The 19,111-nt window shown below is 39.4% G+C and overlaps 1 protein-coding gene across 10 annotated transcripts in view; it reads left to right on the forward strand.

The window, feature by feature from the left end:
- Positions 1-19,111, forward strand: part of LOC133253824 (uncharacterized) — a 175,966-nt gene that overhangs the window by 138,840 nt on the left and 18,015 nt on the right. For 5 of the 10 annotated variants that reach the window (XR_009738455.1, XR_009738456.1, XR_009738457.1 and 2 more), the window contains one exon: positions 1-19,111. This exon is cut by the window's right edge and continues 18,015 nt beyond it. The gene's annotated coding sequence lies outside the window, so the exon portion shown is untranslated. The other 5 variants (XM_061427536.1, XM_061427540.1, XM_061427541.1 and 2 more) reach the window with 1 other exon arrangement.

A 19,111-nucleotide genomic window follows, 5' to 3' on the forward strand; every position in this document is an offset into this window, starting at 1 on the left:
GAAGTCCTGAATGAGTCTCTGGGAAAGTGTGCAAGAGACAAAGGAAGACAAGATTAATAGTGTTTTTCAAGAATCTTATGGCTCAGTTGGAAGAAGAAAAAAGTGTGTGGAAAGCTAAATGATTAACAAGAAGAGTAAAAGGTAAGATGAATAATAAAGACATGACTTATTAATGGAGTTCAGAGGAGGGAGAAAGAGGACCACATGAGAGTGAAAGTGTTTGAACCTGACGAAAAGGATAGGAAAGATTGTATAAGAGAGGACCACTTCCAGTCTTTGCATGTGGGAGAGAGTGAGACTATGGAAAGATTGTAGCAGCAACAGGACACTCTGATTTTAATGCAGGGGCTAGTGAATAATACAGTTTCTTTGGAGTCAAGAATGTTTAGAGGTGGAGAGCTATATTTCTGAAAAGGAAAATGAGGTTGGATTATGGAGAATCTTGAGTGCCAGACCAAATTTAAACTTTGTAATATAATGTGAGAGCACGGGAATACAATGACATCAGTTGATTTTAGGAAGAGTGACTAATGTGTGGGAGAAGAAGGGAAAACTAGAGGCAAGGGATATAGCTATTTGTCTGCTGGTGTTGGCCAACCAACCTCTGGACCACTGAGTTAGATGGTGGTCATGGAAGAATGGGAGAGAAGCTGAGACTGCATGATTGTAATTGAAAGTGGGAAATAAAGGAATCAGTGATAACTGTTTCTGAGGACACCATGAACTGGCTCTCTTTAAGTACCATAGAAATGAAAGTTGCAGTGCATTTTGACCATGAGTTGACACATTAACTGGCTCTTAGGGGTAAAAGTGAGATCAAGTAACTTTGGTCAAGTCTTCTGTTTTTAGTGAAGTTTGTGTGTCCCTAATTTATGGACATGGTCATTCAAAATCAAGGAGACTGAGGAGTCACATTGGCAGCAACTCGTTGTCTGGGCTCTGAAATCATGGCCCTGGGCCCTGCCATATTGCCTTTCCCCAGAAGAGGTGTTATTACAGGTGGGAGCAAAGATCTTAGGATGATATTTTAAGTGTGTGGATATCAATATCTGGAATTTTATTGCAATAACTTAAAATATAAAATGAAAATTGCAGCATGCTCAGCTGCATATTTCTAGTCGAATGCAATGCTTTTGCATACCCAAAGGATTTGAGGACAGTTTTCTATTTCAAAAACATATTTTCTTAGCAATTTCATGAAAACTTCGTGTAGCGATGTCTGTCTGTCTCTCTCTCTCCCTAAAAAATATCCTGATCATTTCTGAGTGAATTGTTTCTGAGAAGTGTAAAGCAGCTCAATCTTGTTTATGAAAAGAATGTGAGAGAAGTTCTAAATTTCTCCAAGGGTTCTGCACAGCACTGTTGTATTATTACAACCTCAATATCCTGTGTTAGCAACACTTACTGAACTCGTCACATTTTAGTTTTATGGGAGAGCAATGAATGTAAAAGGCACATAAAACCCACAGCCAAATGGTTGACATCTGACCTTTAATCATCTCCTAGACTCTCCCTTAGTAACATACGCCTCCTCTTCTCTCCATACACAGTGGGTATATTAACTGCTTCTTAACTTATTAAGCATCATGGTGTTGTTTAAAAAAAGAAATCACTGGCTTTCTTGATCCTGGGGCCTTCTGCACCCCTCTTTTTTGTTTTTTACCACTTCACTTATTTTCTGATGTTTGGCCCTTCAAACTGCCACTTCCTTTGTGATTAAAATTAAGATTTGGAACCTCAAGCAAAGGTATTAAAAATAACATATTGAACACTCACAAGATCAAGAAGAAAGTGAGTAGTTTGTCTTGAATTTTGAAACTCTGTCACCAATTATATAGTTCTTAATTTTTACTAATATATGAATAATTATATAACTTGAAATTAAGAAGTATATATATATGTGGCAGAAAATTAAAGAATTCAAGATGGAATTTGTAGGAAGGGACCTCAGAAGAGCCTGTCCATCCATCACTTGACAGGGATGAAGGTTGAGAAGTTTGGAGGTTGTCACTAATGTCTTATGGCTACTTATGGTTGAGCTGGGACCAGAACCCTCTTGAGCCCAAAACTGCTCCCATACAACTTTGCCCTCGGATATGACATCTCTGTCAGACAGACAATGCTGTGCCTTAACTATACAAAGCTTGAACAGGAGTGCCACACTCTGCAGAGTAAACCTGGAACTAGATCCCATCTATGAAGCAAATCTCTTGTTTGCTGTCTCAGTTTCATGAATGTGCATGAAGTATGGCTCGCAGACACTCCCACCTGCCTTGGTTTTGCCTTCATGGGATGAGAAGGGGTATAAAAGTCTGGAAACCTGACCCACCTCAGTCCATAAAAAGGCTTTTGTCTGGGAACCTAACCACAAGTGATTCATTAATAGGCGATTGAAAGATTTTTTTTTTTTTTTTGGTCAGGAACTCTCCTTTTCCCCCCTTTTATAGAAATGAACAATTTGAAACACAACTAAAGTATAAGATTGTATCAACCCCCACTTCAAAATAGTTTTATCTGCTATACATAAAGATATTTATTTCTTATGATGAGATATTTGTTAGCTCTCCCATAAGTATCCCCTTAATTAAATATACCATTTGCTTTGTCAAAAGTGCAGTACAAAAAGTTCTTTACAAAATATTTTTGTGCATCCAAAAATAGTAGTTCAGTTAGTTAAAAAAAATTTTTTAACTCTAATTCTGTGTTTCTAGTAGATGAATAATTATATGCTTCAGGTCAGATGGTGTTGTGATTTCATTTATTGATGTTCAAAATAAATTAGTAACTCAACTTGGGATTTTTGTCATTTATTCTTTAATGCTTACTAAAGGTAAATACTAGCATTTTTTTAAAAGTGCTTCCTTATGTGTGGGTTACATTTCACTTCTATAGTATTCTTCCCAAGGATCATATGTTATGTTTGACCTTTTAATAACTGACTTCAATTCAAATAAGAAAAAGTAATGGCATTAAACTACATTCAACATTTATTAATATAGCATTTAAACTCAAGGAAAATGCCAGACTCCAACATTCTGACATGAAAATTCATCCTAATCAGCCTTTGTCTCTACCCTTTGTAAGAAAAGCAAGAAACTGGGACACGTTCTATGCCACTCTGAATCACAGCAAGTACCACTCACTCGTGAAGTTAAAAGTCTTTTCATCATATTTACTTTGTATTTAAAAAATAGGTATAGGTTCTCTCCAATTGCCTCTCCAAGTTGTGGCGTGAAAGAATCAATAGACAAAAACATGAATCATCACCAAGGGCTTGATCCCATTCACAAGGAAATATAAGATAGGTTATATTTAGTGGTGGTGGTATTTATAACTGCCTCAAAGTCACTCAGGTAGAATCCCCACAAACATTTTAATATTAAATTTCAACTCTCTTTATAATTGCTTATATGCCTTTAAGACTCTACCTCACTTGGTAAACACAAGACTTAAGCCTTCAACCTTCTCAAAGTAGCCTGGGCAAGCGATTCAGATGAAGGTCTTGATTAACACATTCTCTCTCCAGGTCTGCTCTAACAAAAAAAGCATTTCCTGGAAACCCGCCCACAGATTGTGGGACTATTTTTAGTAGCTCACCTCCCAGTAAAGGCAGCTATTAGATATCCTGCCCCTTTCAGGTGCAGTAAAATAGAACATAAAAGAGTGTAATTGAATGATTACAGCTAAGGACTGTAACCAGGAGCCTAGGGTCTCTCTCCTGCTGGGCACTCTGGGACATGCCTCTGAGAGCCTTCCTCCGCCCACTGCCAGGTGAAACCTACACAAGGCACCGCCTGTGCCCTGCAGAAGTGATGCCACCTCAAAAAAGGCACTGCTGGGCTTGTTCTCTGTTCACACACATAGCATGGAAAAGAAAGGAAGGGGAATTTGTTTCTTTAGAGAGATCCTGTACATTCCTGTAATTATCTTAACAGTCTCAGGAGGTAGCTGGGTAGTATCATTCTCTCTACCACGCACAGAGCTTATCCATCAGTGGTTTGTGTACTGCTGAAGGACACATGGCTAACACGCAGCAAAGCTGAGTTTAAGCCCAATCCATGCTATTCCTCTCTACTTTTGCAGAGGAAACTGACAAACAAGCCCTAGAACAAGGTGATTGAATCATTCATTGTCCAAAGCAGAACGGGAGGTGACATAGGAAAGAAAAATTTTCCCATGAAAAGCCTCATCCTCTAGGAGGAAAAAGAAGGTGGGACTTCCAGGGAAATATGTAGCTGAGTAGGAGGTAGTGAGTGTCCAAACATTGACTCAGAGCTGATGCTGATCATTTCTGTTTCCCCTGACTGTGGGCTAGTTTGGACTTTAATCACTGGAGCAGAGAGCTGTGATGGAAAATGAACTTTCAAGGGCTGTTTATCTCATTAAGCAATGTTTCTTCTGCCTCCTCATACTCTAAATGTTTTGTTTATTTTAGGGGAGAATTTTTTTTTTAATTCAAGCTGAAAAAATTTGGCTTGCAAACCTTTGCATGTTTATGAAGGGCAAAGACTATATACATTTTGAATCCCTGTAGCCTCTATGACATAAAAATAGTTAACCAAGTATGAGATGATCTCCCCAGTCACAATGCAGGGAAAGCATTGTGGATACCTAGTAACTAGCCAACATTAGCAGTTAGTCAGAGAAGGCAATGGCACCCCACTCCAGTACTCTTGCCTGGAAAATCCCATGGACGGAGGAGCCTGGTGGGCTGCAGTCCATGGGGTCGCTGAGAGTCAGACACGACTGAGCGACTTCACTTTGACTTTTCACTTTCATGCACTGGAGAAGGAAATGGCAACCCACTCCAGTGTTCTTGCCTGGAGAATCCCAGGGACGGGGAGCCTGGTGGGCTGCCGTCTATGGGGTCGCACAGAGTCGGACACGACTCAAGTGACTTAGCAGCAGCAGCAGCAATTAGTAGCAATTAAGGCGTGGTGGCATCAAGTTAAGGCTTTAAGCATTTGGAATCAGTCTGGTGCTGGTACTCATAGGCCCTCAGATCTCTGAAGAGAAGGAACAGCTACTTTGTGGTTACTTCCTGGAATGGAATCATTTTAGAACCAAAGATTTGTTGAACATTTTGCACATAGTTTTTTGTTTGTTTGCTTTTATACCAGTTTGTGTCTTGTTGCAATTGCTTCACCCATGCAGAAGACACCCTTTTATTTAAACCATGAAATCTGACTGTAGTTTTGAAAGTGAGTGAAAATAATCTGCTAGCAGAAAAGAATTCTCAACAAAATCGATGCTTGTTTTTGTTTTGGCCAGAGCCCTTTTCAGGATGCACTGTGTATGATAAGGCAGAGGTTAATGGAAGCCTGTGCTTTAAAGGAGACATTTAGAGATAACAGAATGGGAAGGAATCAAGAAAATGTACCCGCATAGGACCAAAGAAAAATGGATATCCACTTGTTAATGACTGTTGAGGGCATCAGTGTGGTTGGAGTCTAGATCAGTCAACATGGGCTACCTTATTCCATGATGCCCAAATATTCCAGAACCTCAGTGCGTGAACAGGAAAACTTGACTGATCAGTCATATTGCCCGTTATTATTGACTGGGCTTTACTCTGCAGAATCCTAGTCATTCCAGGCAGAGCAGCCTCTACCTGGAAACACGCTAGTGACCACAGCAGAGGGGAAAAGTGTGGTTCTGTGTGGGAGTGACCATGTTGCTTCTGGTTGCTATTGACTTTTGTAAATCGTAGGTCAAGCCTCGTTTCCAAGGAGCCAGGAAGCATAACCCTTTCCTAGGGAGGGAAAGCAAGCCTCAGTAACTGATGATACAATCTATCACAGAGTCCAGTAAATAATTGATGCTTAGAGTTAAGCAGTCTGAGTAATGAAGAAGTTAAATGAGTCTCTATACACTTCATTCAACAAATATATATTAGATTCTTTAAATATTAGGCAGTGTACTGAGTACTATTTTATAAGGCAGGTAGATGATAATATGTGTTCATCAAGCATTTGCACTTAAAGGAATACATTTTATCTATCTAAGAAGAAAGTTTGTGTGGGTTAGCTCATTTCCCTGAGATAAAGCAAAGACATAATATGAACTGTTTTAGTTCTGTAGTGAGGCATTGCAGATTACTATAGGTTATAAAAACTCAAGTTGCTTATAAAACTCAAGGTTGTTACATCACAGTTTCTGTAGGTCAGTGGCTTAACACGGTGTGACTGGCTTCTCCGCTCAGTGTCCCATCAGGCTGAAACAAGGTGTCAGCTGAGGTGTTCATCTGGCGCTTGGGGTCCTCACTGTGGTTAGCAGAAGCCATTTCCTGTGGTTGTAGAATTCAGGTTCTGGTTTTCCTGCTGGTCATTGTCTGGGCCCCTTTCAGTCCTAGGGGCCACCCTGGGCTCCCTGCCCTGTGGCCTCCACAGGCCATTCACATTTGTTTACTTTCTGCCAGGCCAGCAAAGTGCGTATCCCTGACTTCTTCCGGTTTGACCAACTGGAGAAAAGGTTCTGCTTTTAAGTGCTGTGTGACTGGTTCAGATCCACCTAGGTAACCTCACTATTTTAAGGAGAGCTGATTTGGGATCTTAATGACATCTGCAGAAACCCTTCATGGATTAACCCTTCACTAGATGAGTATTTGATTGAATTATTGGGATCTATGTTATGTGAACACTAGACTCTGGGCATTAGGGCGCCTGGTCCCAGGGCAGGGACGTGGGGGTTAGTGCGACTTGCGTGGGGCAGGACAGATGAAAGGCCTGCTCTAGTGTCATGTGGTTCTCCTGAGTGAGAACTAGACTTATTTAGATTGATAATCTAATTCAGGGCATTTTGTGATTAGTAAAAGCCTGGCTCTGCGCTTCTGATGTGGTTTCTCTAAGAGTTGCACTGAATGTAATCCTTTAAATGCTAAGAGAGTTAGCATCTGGAAAGGGTAGCAACTGAAGTAGTCAAGAGTTCTGGCAGGAAACAGACAGTGTTCTCAAACTTGGTAATTGGGGAAAGTTTAATGAAAAAGGCTTCCCCCGCCCCCGTTCTTCCTTCCTTCCCTCTCTCAGCTGTAGGCAGAGTTTAGGAATCAACAAGCTATAGTACAGTACCTCCCCGGGGCCAGAAGGGAGAAGGAGGAGGTGTGGGACCAGAAATCTGGAGTGGTGAGACAGGTGGAGAGGGACACCTGACTGGAACTGTGGCCTTTCGTGGAACGATCCAACCAATCCATGGAAATTGAGCAGGGTCTTGGTGGGGAGTAAGTAGCTTGACTGCATTCTCCTCTCACCCTCTTATATTTAGCCAAGAGGGCAAAAGAGGCTGTTGGTTCAGTCTTCAGAGCCCAGTCTCCTGGGGCAAGAACATGGTGGGGAAGGGAGCAGATCTAGAAGGACGAACAAGAAATATGCAGCCCAGTTACCAAAGAATGTTTCTTGGCTGTGATCAGGGTCACGGGCTCTGTTGTGACTTGCAGCTGTAGGGTTTCTTCATCTGTGTTTCATAGAATGCTTTGGTGAGCTTGATTATAACACATCCCATTAAACTCACTCATTCGTATGTATGGGTGTCTTTCTGCTATCTTGAACTTACTGAGTACAAGGGTCATATCATATTCATCTTTTTACCTACAGTACCTGTGTGCTTGGCTCAGAGGCGGTGATTAACAAATGCTTGTGGAATTATATGAAACCAGTGGTAAATTATTATCAAAGACCTACAAATCGATTTGATATTAGAGGTCTAAACAAATATATACTGTTTCAATTGCTCTCTAAGATGTTCTAGTCCATGTGAGCTGAGAGAGAAGGTGCGCTTATCATTGTTGCAACAAGTCTTACCCTATGACAAGTTGATGTTCCACTTCATTCTCTTCTTAAAGGTCAGCAATTCCAGACTATCCTACATACACATATTCCATTCAATAAGTATTAAAATCGATCAACACAGAAGGACAAGAAAAGGTAGGGTAAATGAGATAGCTTGGAGCTACTTGTAATCAAATGGCAGCTGGCTATCTATCTCTTGATGGCCTTAGAATGAGAGGGTTGATGTCCTGTCTTCCTGCCATTATCACATGTGATTCTGGCTGCCAGCAGGGAGGGGCTATGCTTAGTCTATGGAAAAACTGTTTTCTCCTGCTTTATTTTTTAACATTTTTTCAAAGCTAGGTAAACATAAATGTGGTCAATTTGATTTATGATCATTGTTTTGATTCCTATAGAATCACATGCTGAAGAATCTCAGGGACTGAGAGTCTGGAGAAAAATGTAAATGTCATAATTTTGTTAATTGTTTTAGCATGTGTTTCTTCCACATGTCTAAAAGCAACTGTAATTGAGGATTGTGGTTTCTGGGGCACAGCCAAAATTACAATGTGACTAACAACTGAGGAGAATATTGTGGGATGTCATGTGCTATTGGATCTTTTGTCTTTTTTTTTTTTAAATTAACCTCTGCCAAAGTGAGTATTTTCTAGTATTTAAGTATGTTACTGGAGTATGAAAAGAAGAATTGTATGAAATTCTTTTGTCTGAAAATACAAATTGAATTCTTAGATTGGTGTTTTTCATCAGATAAAAAAATAACATATAAAACTCACTTTTAAATTCTGTGACTATTCCATCCTGGAGTTTCCTATTTCAAAAATTGGATTTGTGGAAAAAAACCCAGCTCTCATTAAACATTTCAATGATAAGAGTCTTTCTCAAGGAAACAAATATCAGGAAATTCAAATACAGGTAAGAAACCATAATCTGCCCTCACCTTCTTGCCCCAAAGCATAATAACTCTATTGAGAATGCCTGAAACCAGTGGGTGATCTGACCCTGAGGCTTCATATACAATTTCTTATTTTTATGACAGGAATTTCACAACTTCAAGGCAAAGTTGAAAAACAGTCTATTTCTCCACTTAAGCAAGTGATCAGGTTGCTGCAGGAACAAAGCAAAGGGCTGAGCTCACATGCTCAGCCAGGAGCTCTCTTGCAAGCTTCCTGGTTTGGGATAGACTGCAAATGCTATTAGTATATTTCCTGGTATTTCAGCCTTCTGCGAATTGCACAGTAACTAGATCTTTGAACAACGAGCATCTGGTAGCCAGAATCCCACAAAAACGTTCCCATATTTTTCAGAACTGTCTGCTTGTTTGGGGGCTGTTGTCTCATTGTTTTATACTATTCCTTCTGTTTCTCTCCCCACATGTCTGTAATTCACAAATATTTTTGTCACATTTAAAACTGACTCTAAATAAGTGACTAAGCTGATTGTTGGTGCGTCCAGCAGATCATAGGAAGCTGTTGCTGACATGGTCTCTTCATTTTCCTGACACACTCACACCCCCTCCTTTATCCAGGCCAAGTTGCCCCACAGCTGCTGTGAGCTGCAGAAGCAAATGGAAAGTCTATCCTGTCAGTGGCTGGAGAAAAGGTTCCAAAGTATCATCTGGAGTAAAATCAGATAGAAAATCAAAGTGCAGAGAGCAGAGGAAGAAAGGACAGCTAAGATAAGGGTTCTAGTGTCTTCATGGAACTGTGTAAGGGCTTTGAAGAGCTTGAATTGTTATGTAAAAATCTGCCAGATGATCATGTACAATGTTTTTTTTTTTTTCTAAAAAGAGTTTACATTATATGCTCAAGGAGTTTGGTTAATATTAAATTTTATAATCAAGAGAGAAGGAAGATTAAAGATCAGTAAGAAATAATAAAAGTAGGCTACATAGAAGGAAATAAGGACAATCAGTTCAGTTCAGTTCAGTTGCTCAGTCGTGTCCAACTCTTTGCGACTCCATGAATCGCAGCACGCCAGGCCTCCCTGTCCATCACCGACTCCGGGAGTTCACTCAGACTCACGTCCATCAAGTCAGTGATGCCATCCAGCCATCTCATCCTCTGTCGTCCCCTTCTCCTCCTGCCCCCAATCCCTCCCAGCATCAGAGTCTTTTCCAATGAGTCAACTCTTCGCATGAGGTGGCCAAAGTACTGGAGTTTCAGCTTTAGCATCATTCCTTCCAAAGAAATCCCAGGGCTGATCTCCATTAGAATGGACTGGTTGGATCTCCTTGCAGTCCAAGGGACTCTCAAGAGTCTTCTCCAACACCACAGTTCAAAAGCATCAATTCTTCAGTGCTCAGCTTTCTTCACAGTTCAACTCTCACGTCCATACATGACCACTGGAAAAACCATAGCCTTGACTAGATGGACCTTTGTTGGCAAAGTAATGTCTCTGCTTTTGAATATGCTGTCTAGGTTGGTCATAACTTTCCTTCCAAGGAGTAAACGTCTTTTAATTTCATGGCTGCAGTCACCATCTGCAGTGATTTTGGAGCCCAGAAAAATAAAGTCTGACACTGTTTCTGCTGTTTCCCCATCTATTTCCCATGAAGGATAGCCCTTTACTCTTCTCATCAGTTACTTTAGACTTGACCTTGTGAGCTGGCATGTAAGGATACCATTTATACAGCAAACACACATCTAATTTAGAGATGAGAAAATGAAGGTATAGAGAGGTTAACAATGTGTGTGCAAGCTCAGTCACTTAGCTAATAAGTATCAACCATAGGCTCTGGGGGCTGCTCTTAATCACTAGTTTAAACCAAGAGGCTTTCTCTTTTTTTCTCTTGATATGTGTTATAGCATTTTTTTTTTTTTATAATCTGGAGGATAAAGTTATACACCAAACTGTTATTCTGGGTGTCGCAATTATGGGTGATTTAAAATTTTATCCTTACCTGCATTTTATATAAAATTATTTTCTTATTTCTAAGAAATTAAAGTTCAAGATTGTTAATCCCTCATCAACAAAGGGCACCAAGACTATAAACAAGAAAGAAGAGTTTGGTATTAATCTATAATGACTACCATTATAGTGAAATGTGACTTGTTCATAGTAATTAGTAAGATGCTTAATGAAATCAGTGAATTATAAACATCCCAACAAAGAGTAATTTTAATGTAAATTTACAGTACTGGACTAAATAAATACCTTTTATTTCTGTAACATGTACACTGATGCCCCATGACCATGTGTCTTGGTTGTATCTTCATAGGCACCAAGAAATGGGGACCTGGGCTAGTTATGTGATAATTTCTGCTTTGAAAAATTTCCAGGTAAAACCCATCTTGGTGGAGATCTTAAGGAGCTGATTCATCCATTACTTATTTGCTACAACAGACTAAACACAGGGACTTCTCTGATGGTCCAGTGTTTACAACTTCATCTCCAGTGCAGAGGGTGTGGGTTTGATTCCTGGTTAGAGAGGTGAGATCCCACATTCCTCATGGCCAAAAATCCAAAACATAAGACAGAAGCAGTGTTGTAAAAAAGTTCAATAAAGACTTTAAAAATGATCCACATCAAAAAAATCTCAAAAAAAAAAAAAAAAAGACTTAAAGAAAATCTGCACTTTTCTATCAATTATCTTTTCAGTGGAGGCAGTTGAACAGTTCTTTGAGGCAGGGATCCTGGTTAGGCTTATTTCCACAAAAGGATCTAAAACTAAATAATTACCCCTTCCCAAATCCTGACGTGTAGGCTGCTCCTTCAACCAATCCACTCAGGATGTGGACCTTCTACTCTCCATTCAGACTTTGACTCTCCACAGAGAATGAAACTGGATGGCCTCCAGCCCCTTTCTCCAAAGCCCTGCTGAGGACGTGACCCTTCGGCGGGTGGTTTGAAGGTGATTCCCTGGGCCCTCAAATTTCTCTGCATGCATCAGGCCAGACCACTGAAGAGCAAGCAGTATCACTCAGACCACATTGTCTTACCCCATTCAGAATTATTATTCCCTAAGCTTTCGTGGCATGTCCTATGAAACTATCAGCCACCTGACTATGTTTCCAGATGTCATCTACTACTTAGGCAAGAGTACACTTCTAAAATATTACCTGAAAAATTGTTCAGATTTAGTACTAGGAATTTTTTTTTTTCTTTGATGAAGTGATTTGTTTCTTTCTAACAATAAGAATATTTGTGGAGGGGGAGGCCTGGAGAATCCCAGGGATGGGGGAGCCTGGTGGGCTGCTGTCTATGGGGTCGCACAGAGTCGGACATGACTGAAGCGACTTAGCAGCAGCAGCAGCAGAATGAGGTTGAGTGTCTCTGGGAGAAGCCAAGATGACTTTCTACTGAAATTCTCACTGAGTTGTCAGTGCTCCAGGTTTGATGAGACTCAGTGAAGCCAATTCACTCTGCTCAAACTTCTAAAAGTCAGAATCCTAATGTGGAATGCCATTGTCCTTCATCTGAGGTCTTTTCCTGCCATCTTTAAGTTTGCTGAAAAAACACAAGAAGCAGAACCAAGAGAGACGGACAATTTTAAGAGAAATTCTTTTGGGCTTAGGGTCTAGTGCATTGTCCTGGCCAATAAAACATTCATTTCTCCATAATTCAAGGCCAAATTTTTTCTCCTTCCAGGGTGATGCTGGATAATCCTGTACCATCTTCTGTGTCATTAGCTTTCTCTTGAGTTGGTACAGGAGGAACATCCCCTTTCTAGTCGTATAGTGGTTTTCCCAGGTGAACAAAATATATTGTTAGGATTCCTCTTAATATAGCCTATACCATCATAGATTTGCCTTGTTATGTTAAATTTTAGTTTAACCTTAGTTTGGATATTTCGAAGTCTTGTGTGTGTGTATTTATATCTATGTAAATGTAAAATTTATATAAATGTATCTCTCACAGCTGACAGATCACACTGATGGTTGTGAATTTTACTGAGCACACTCAGAGGGCAAACTTCTTTCAAAATCGGGGTGTTGAGGTGTGCACATCAGTATTTTCTTCATTACTACCAAAAAGATTATGTAACTCATTTTATCTCCTGTTGTTTCTACTCAAAAAAAAAAACAAAAAAAAAACAAAAAAAAAACCCAACTTACAAGGAGTTAAGTTTAGATCATGTAGAAATTTATAAGCCCTTAGAACCCTTGTGATATTTATTGAAGTTTGGCCTTAAATAATCTATTCTCAGTTATATTTACTTTCATCTTTTTATTGTTTTGATTTTTGTAAGTCTATTCACAGTCATCTGTAAACAGAAGTGAGGCAAAGAACATAACAGACAAACAAAGGAACAAATCAATTGTTTACTCAGCCCCTCTATTTAGGATGTGGCAGTCTTCTATGTTCTGTTGGGTAAAATCAGAAATCCTCATTAATATACAAATTTTCCATTGGTGAAATGAGAAATACTATAAACTTTTATAGTAAAATATAATTTAAATATGAATAAAAATATTAGAAGTCAAATTCTGCTCTTTAAAATGATCAGTTTATGGAGTATTCTAGTAATTAAATACATTATCTAAGAGTTATCTTTAATTTTAGGCATAAATTGTACGTATGTACCTATATGTATATATATATATATATATATATAAAGAGAAAGAGAGCGAGAGAGAGAGGGGGTATATATAATGTCAGTAGTATGGGTGTGTATTCATATATAATAGAAGTAGATTTTATACTAAGATCTGTTCAGACTTTTTGCAGTTACTCTAAGCAATCAAGTATCATTGGTGAGAACTGCGAGGGAACTAATCCTCTGAACTTTTATATTCTTGTTTCAATTCTAGATAATGAGAGGTTGAAAACTTTAAGAACAGATGCATACCATGTGCTATGTTCTGTGCAAAAGTAGACAAAAGTTACTGCGTGTGTCTACAGAGATAGAAATCGTACACCCCATTTTGTTGCTAATTAGACATGAGAGAAGATGGCTTTCATACAAACATCAAGTTCTTCTTGTTGCTTCCATCTCCGTCAGTGTCAAGTTTCTGATTATTTCTAAGAGCTTCTTGAAGAAGGCATTAGGAACAGACAATTCATCACGTTCCCAGTATTAATCTGTGAAACAGTGATGGGACTGATGATCTAATACAGTTAGCAAAAACACCACCGTGCATTTTATCTTTTTTCCCCCCCATCACAGGAAATGGGGAAGGGACTCTTTTTCCAGTAGTGAAGAACAAAGGCAGTTTGGGGGGGTGGGTTGGATTTCATATATTACCCTCTGCAAGGTTTTTTTTCCCTAGAAGACTGTAGTCAACACACAAAAATGCACAATGGGTATAATAGTTGAGCAAATTTATGTCTTTAATTATATATTTCAATAGAGTTTACTTTTAGGAATAGTTTTGTGAATGCTATAAATAAATTATAAATGGAAGAATTACACTGAGAATGAAAAGAACTTTGAAAATAAATATTGGCATAATCCAGCTATTATGAAAAAGGAATGGATCCAATTAAAAAATGGTGGCAGGTCTCATCTTGATATCCTATTCTTTTCTAAATTATATTTAATTCATAATGTGTTAGTTTCAAGTGTACAACAAAATAATTGTTACGCATATGTGTTTTCAGATTCTTTTACATTATAGACGATCACAGGATATTGAAATCAGTTCCCTGTGCTATAAGTAGGGCCTTGTAGTTTACCTCTTTTATATATGTGTGTGTGTTAGTCGCTCAGTTATGTCTGACTCTTTGTGACCCCATGAACTGTAGCCTGCCAGGCTCCTCTGTCCATGGAATTCTCCAGACAAGGATACTGGAGTGCATTGCCATTTTTTCTCCAGGGGATCTTCCCAACCCAGAGATTGACCCTGGGTCTCTTGCATTGTGGGCAGATTCTTTGCCATCTGAGCCACCAGGGTGATACCCTTATATAGAGTAGTACATATGTGTTAATCCCAAATTCCTTATTTATCTCTCCTCACACCAATTCCCTTTGGTAACTGAAAGTTTGTTTCTGTCTGTGAGTCTATTTCTGTTTTTAAAATAAGTTCATTTGTATCATTTTTTTATATTCCACATATAAATGATAGATATGATATTGATCTTTTTCTGTCTGACTTCACTTATGATACTTCACTTAATATAATAATCTCTAGGTCCATCCATGTTGCTGCAAATGGCATGATTTCATTCTTATGACTAGTATTTTATATATGTATATATACACACACACACATATGTATATGTATTTATACACCACATCTTCCATTCATCTGTTGACTGACATTTAGGTCCATTTATATCAGTGAGTACCAGAGAACATTGATCCAGTGTCTAGGGATGATGCCTGACCCATTTTCCTAAAAAATTTATCCCATAATTTGACAATTAATAGACCAATAATAGCAATGAAGAACATTGCATTTCTTCCTTTCCTCATAGCTAAGACTAGTGGGTATAGCCATGTAGAGGATTTTCAGGGCTGATGACTATCTTTAGAAATTTGGGGCCCATTCATGTCCTTTGTGCTTTCTCCACTGACAAAGTGAAAGTGAAAGTGAAGTAGCTCAGTCGTGTCCAACTCTTTGTGACCCCATGGACTGTAACCTACCAGGCTCCTCTGTCCATGGGATTTTCCAGGCAATAGTACTGGAGTGGATTGCCCATTTCCTTCTCCAGGGGATCTTCCCGACCCAGGGATCGAACCCAGGTCTCCCACGTTGCAGACAGACGCTTTACCGTCTGAGCCACCAGGGAAGTCCACTGACAAAGTACATACTTTTACATCTGACCAACAAGGGAAGCCTTTTGCAGGAAAAGAATGGCAGAGTGTGAGGACACTGGGAAAAGAGTGTTATGTGTGGCCAGCACGACCAAAGTTATCCATCTCTAAAATCAGATTGGTGTTCCAAGCTCTGCCAGTCCTAAACTGTGTGATTTCAAAAAGACTTTTTTAAAGTGATGTTTTTTTCCCTAACTAAGCTTCAGACATTTTGAAAATCAGAAAGAAGTATTTCTTTCTTCTGAATCATTGACCAACTACTCCCAACTGATTCAGCATGCAGAATGTGCTTGCTGTTTACTTGATCTGCTGCAGAAAAGCTCCCCTGGAAGGCTAGTCCCTTAACTGAAACTGGCTAGGAACCTATCACTAATCAAAGGAACAAAAGAAGTTATTACCATACTGTCATCATCCGTGCATTAAGGGGTCTATTAGCAATTGCTAAGGCATCTGTCTTTCCAGATTCAACACAAGCCACTCTGGCACTGGAAGAAATAGAAAACACCTGGATAACCAAGAGGGCATCGAGCAGTGCAAGTACCTATCTCCCTGAGACAGCGCCATTTGTATATTACTTTAGATAACTTTAGATAGCCACAATAACATAACCAATGGTTTGTGGTCATCACCACTTATGAGAAAGCAACAGTTCATTAAGGATTCAAGCAAACTGCCATATTGACTCAGGGATCAAGATGTGACAAAAAGTATACTTTCCTTCCCAAAAAAGCAATGAAGGATAATTTCTTTCAGTTGAAAAAACTGAGTATTTTTTATGTTCAAAATACTATGTTAGATCATCGGGACTTACAGAATTCTGCAAAACAATTCTTTTTTTCACAACTTAACTGGTAGTTGTGAGAGTCCTAAATAATTTTAATTCCAAGTAAAGTGAAAGTAAGCATTACTGACTGGTTAGACGTTCAAAGGGAAGGCTGATCTCTTGGATTACTCTCATGAGTGTGGGGAACCTTGAAGAAGTGATGTTTGAACCAGGCCTTGAAAGATAAAATTTGGGAGGAGGAATGGAAGAGAGAATAAAAGAGTGAACTTGTTCTTAGATGGAGGGACCAGTGTAAACAAAGGCAGAGGGGCAAGGAAATTTAAGAAATGATAAGGTTAGTTTTCTGAAACAGGAGAGTTATAAAATGGGATTGAAAAAGAAAGCTAAATAAGTGGATTGTTTTGAGAGCATATGGAGCCTTGGATATTAGACTAATGAGTTTGTGATTTAGTAAGGAATTGTCTGTAATAGGGAAATGTTGAGAGGTTTTAAACTGTGGGAAGATGTGATAGCAACCCGTGTTGTAGTATTTGCAATTAGAGAGAGGCATATGTCAGTGTTCATCAGCTTTTTCTTCATTATCACCCTGATAAGGAGCATTTGTAGACATCAGCCTGATATTTCACAGGTTTCCCATACAGTCATGTTCATTGAGAGCAGATCTATTGCATCTTGTTTCCATCAATGGCCAGGATATTCTTTTTTTCTTATCTTTTTAAATTTCCTTTAGTGTGTTTGAGCCTTGAGTAGCTGTTGAGATAGAGCAATCTAACATCATTAGGTACTTGGTGAGTGTCATAGGAGTAAAATTGCAAAAATGAGACTTCCCTAGTTTTGAACCCAATGAAAAGCTGTGCAATGTTTGAATCAGATTTTTTAAAAAGAAGTTACCATTGTTATAAAAACATCATAACAAACAGCAGGTTGCAAGCATATTTAGATCATTCTTACTGAAGAAAATAAACATTTATTGCCAACTGTGTAAGGGCAGATTTGATGACTGATGGAAAAATCACAGTGCTTTGTCAGTTCACATAAATAAAAATTCATCAAAAGAACATGTGTTGATGAGTGCAGTCTGGTTTGAATTGAAACCGCAGTGCATTCTTGGGCAACAGCTAAAGTACCTGAGCCTCATTAAAAAATCTCCAGCACATTATCTAACCATATAAACAATCCTTCCTAAGCTGTGTAATGAATCTCATCAGAAATGCTCAGGGATGACTAAGGTGGCCTCTATTTACCTTGAGAAAAACATATCTGGGTGCCCAAGAAAGTCTGATGAGTACTTAAGAAATATGATCTGAGTTCACTTTTGCAATAGATGCTCAACAAATTGATCTGGGACCAGATGAGTGTGTACCAGACCCTAAGGAAAACAACAACCATTGGCTGCTCAGCTTTCTCTGATAATCATTGTTCAGTGAAAAAGGATAGAATGTGATATTTTCTCTGGTGAGGATTCCACCCTTGGGCCACCCCAATCTAAACGCCCTCTGTGCTGTCGATGAACTGATGAGATTTGGCAAGCTGGCGTGTGAATCTGGTGGCCAGGTGTCTTGGTGTGGTTGAGACAGGAGCTAACAGATTCGACATGCAGGAATATTGCTCCCAGATGCTCCCCCAAGGGAAAGAACAACTTTCTTTCAGTGACCTGTCCTTTCAAGATGAGTCCTATGGTGCAGGCGCTGCAATTAATTAGCTTTGTGAGAGGAAGCAATGCATCATGGGTGCCTTTCTGCCAGAAAAAATAAGCAGTTCCAGAGGGTGCTGCCGGTTTCTTAGTAAAATCCAATGGTCTGTGTCTGGAGGTTGTCCAAGGTAAATCAAATAAAGAAATCTTCAGATATTGAGGCGATAAGGAAGAAAGAACACAGTAAGGAGAGTGGTGCTGACTTTGAACTGAAGAGAAACCCAACAGGCAAAGCCATGTCACAGATAGTCATAGCCCTTGCTGCCAAAGTCTGCGGAAAAATACAACCAGAATTCGATGCCCCTGATGTCAGTGCTGTGATGTCCAGAGCCCCATAGCCTGTCAGTTCTCAAATACTATTGTATCACTTGGAAACAAATATCTGTCTGACAGTATTTTGACATTTATATGTTTAAGAGACTTTGTTACTCAATATGAATTGCATTAGCAAAGCTTTTTCAGCTTGTCATTTCAGCAGAGTTCTCAGCATTCTTCCTGTCTTCCAAACTCTAGAATGAAATGCCTATCTTGTCAACCGCTTTCATGATTCCAGATTACACATGCTGAAAAATGAAACCATCTCTATGCAGAACTGGATTGACAACATCTGAATCCATGTCGCTAATGAAACAGTTTAGGCAAAGTAACACAGATACTGGGCAGGCATGGGTTATGTTGCCCAGATTTCAGGGAAACGAACCCAAGTCATGACTCTCTCATCCTCTAAGGGTTTCTGTCCTATACCCAGTGTCTAAGAGGAAAGTTTGATTGGTCCCTTCTTGGAATATAAATGTATTTTATTCATTCATTCTATTACGTGGAAGTATTATTGTTTACTTCCCAAAAATTAGATTTCTGTGTTTCTATTTCTCATTGTTCATTTTTAGCCTTCTATATCATCTCTTCGGAGAAGGCAATGGCACCCCACTCCAGTACTCTTGCCTGGAAAATCCATGGACAGAGGAGCCTGGTAGGCTGCAGTCCATGGGGTTGCTAAGAGTCGGGCACAACTGAGTGACTTCACTTTCACTTTTCTCTTTCATGCATTGGAGAAGGAAATGGCAACCCACTCCAGTATTCTTGCCTGGAGAATCCCAGGGACGGGGAGCCTGGTGGGCTGCTGTCTATGGGGTCGCACAGAGTTGGACATGACT

The sequence above is a fragment of the Bos javanicus genome, chromosome 9 (genome assembly GCF_032452875.1).
Source record: "Bos javanicus breed banteng chromosome 9, ARS-OSU_banteng_1.0, whole genome shotgun sequence".
NCBI lineage: Eukaryota > Metazoa > Chordata > Mammalia > Artiodactyla > Bovidae > Bos > Bos javanicus.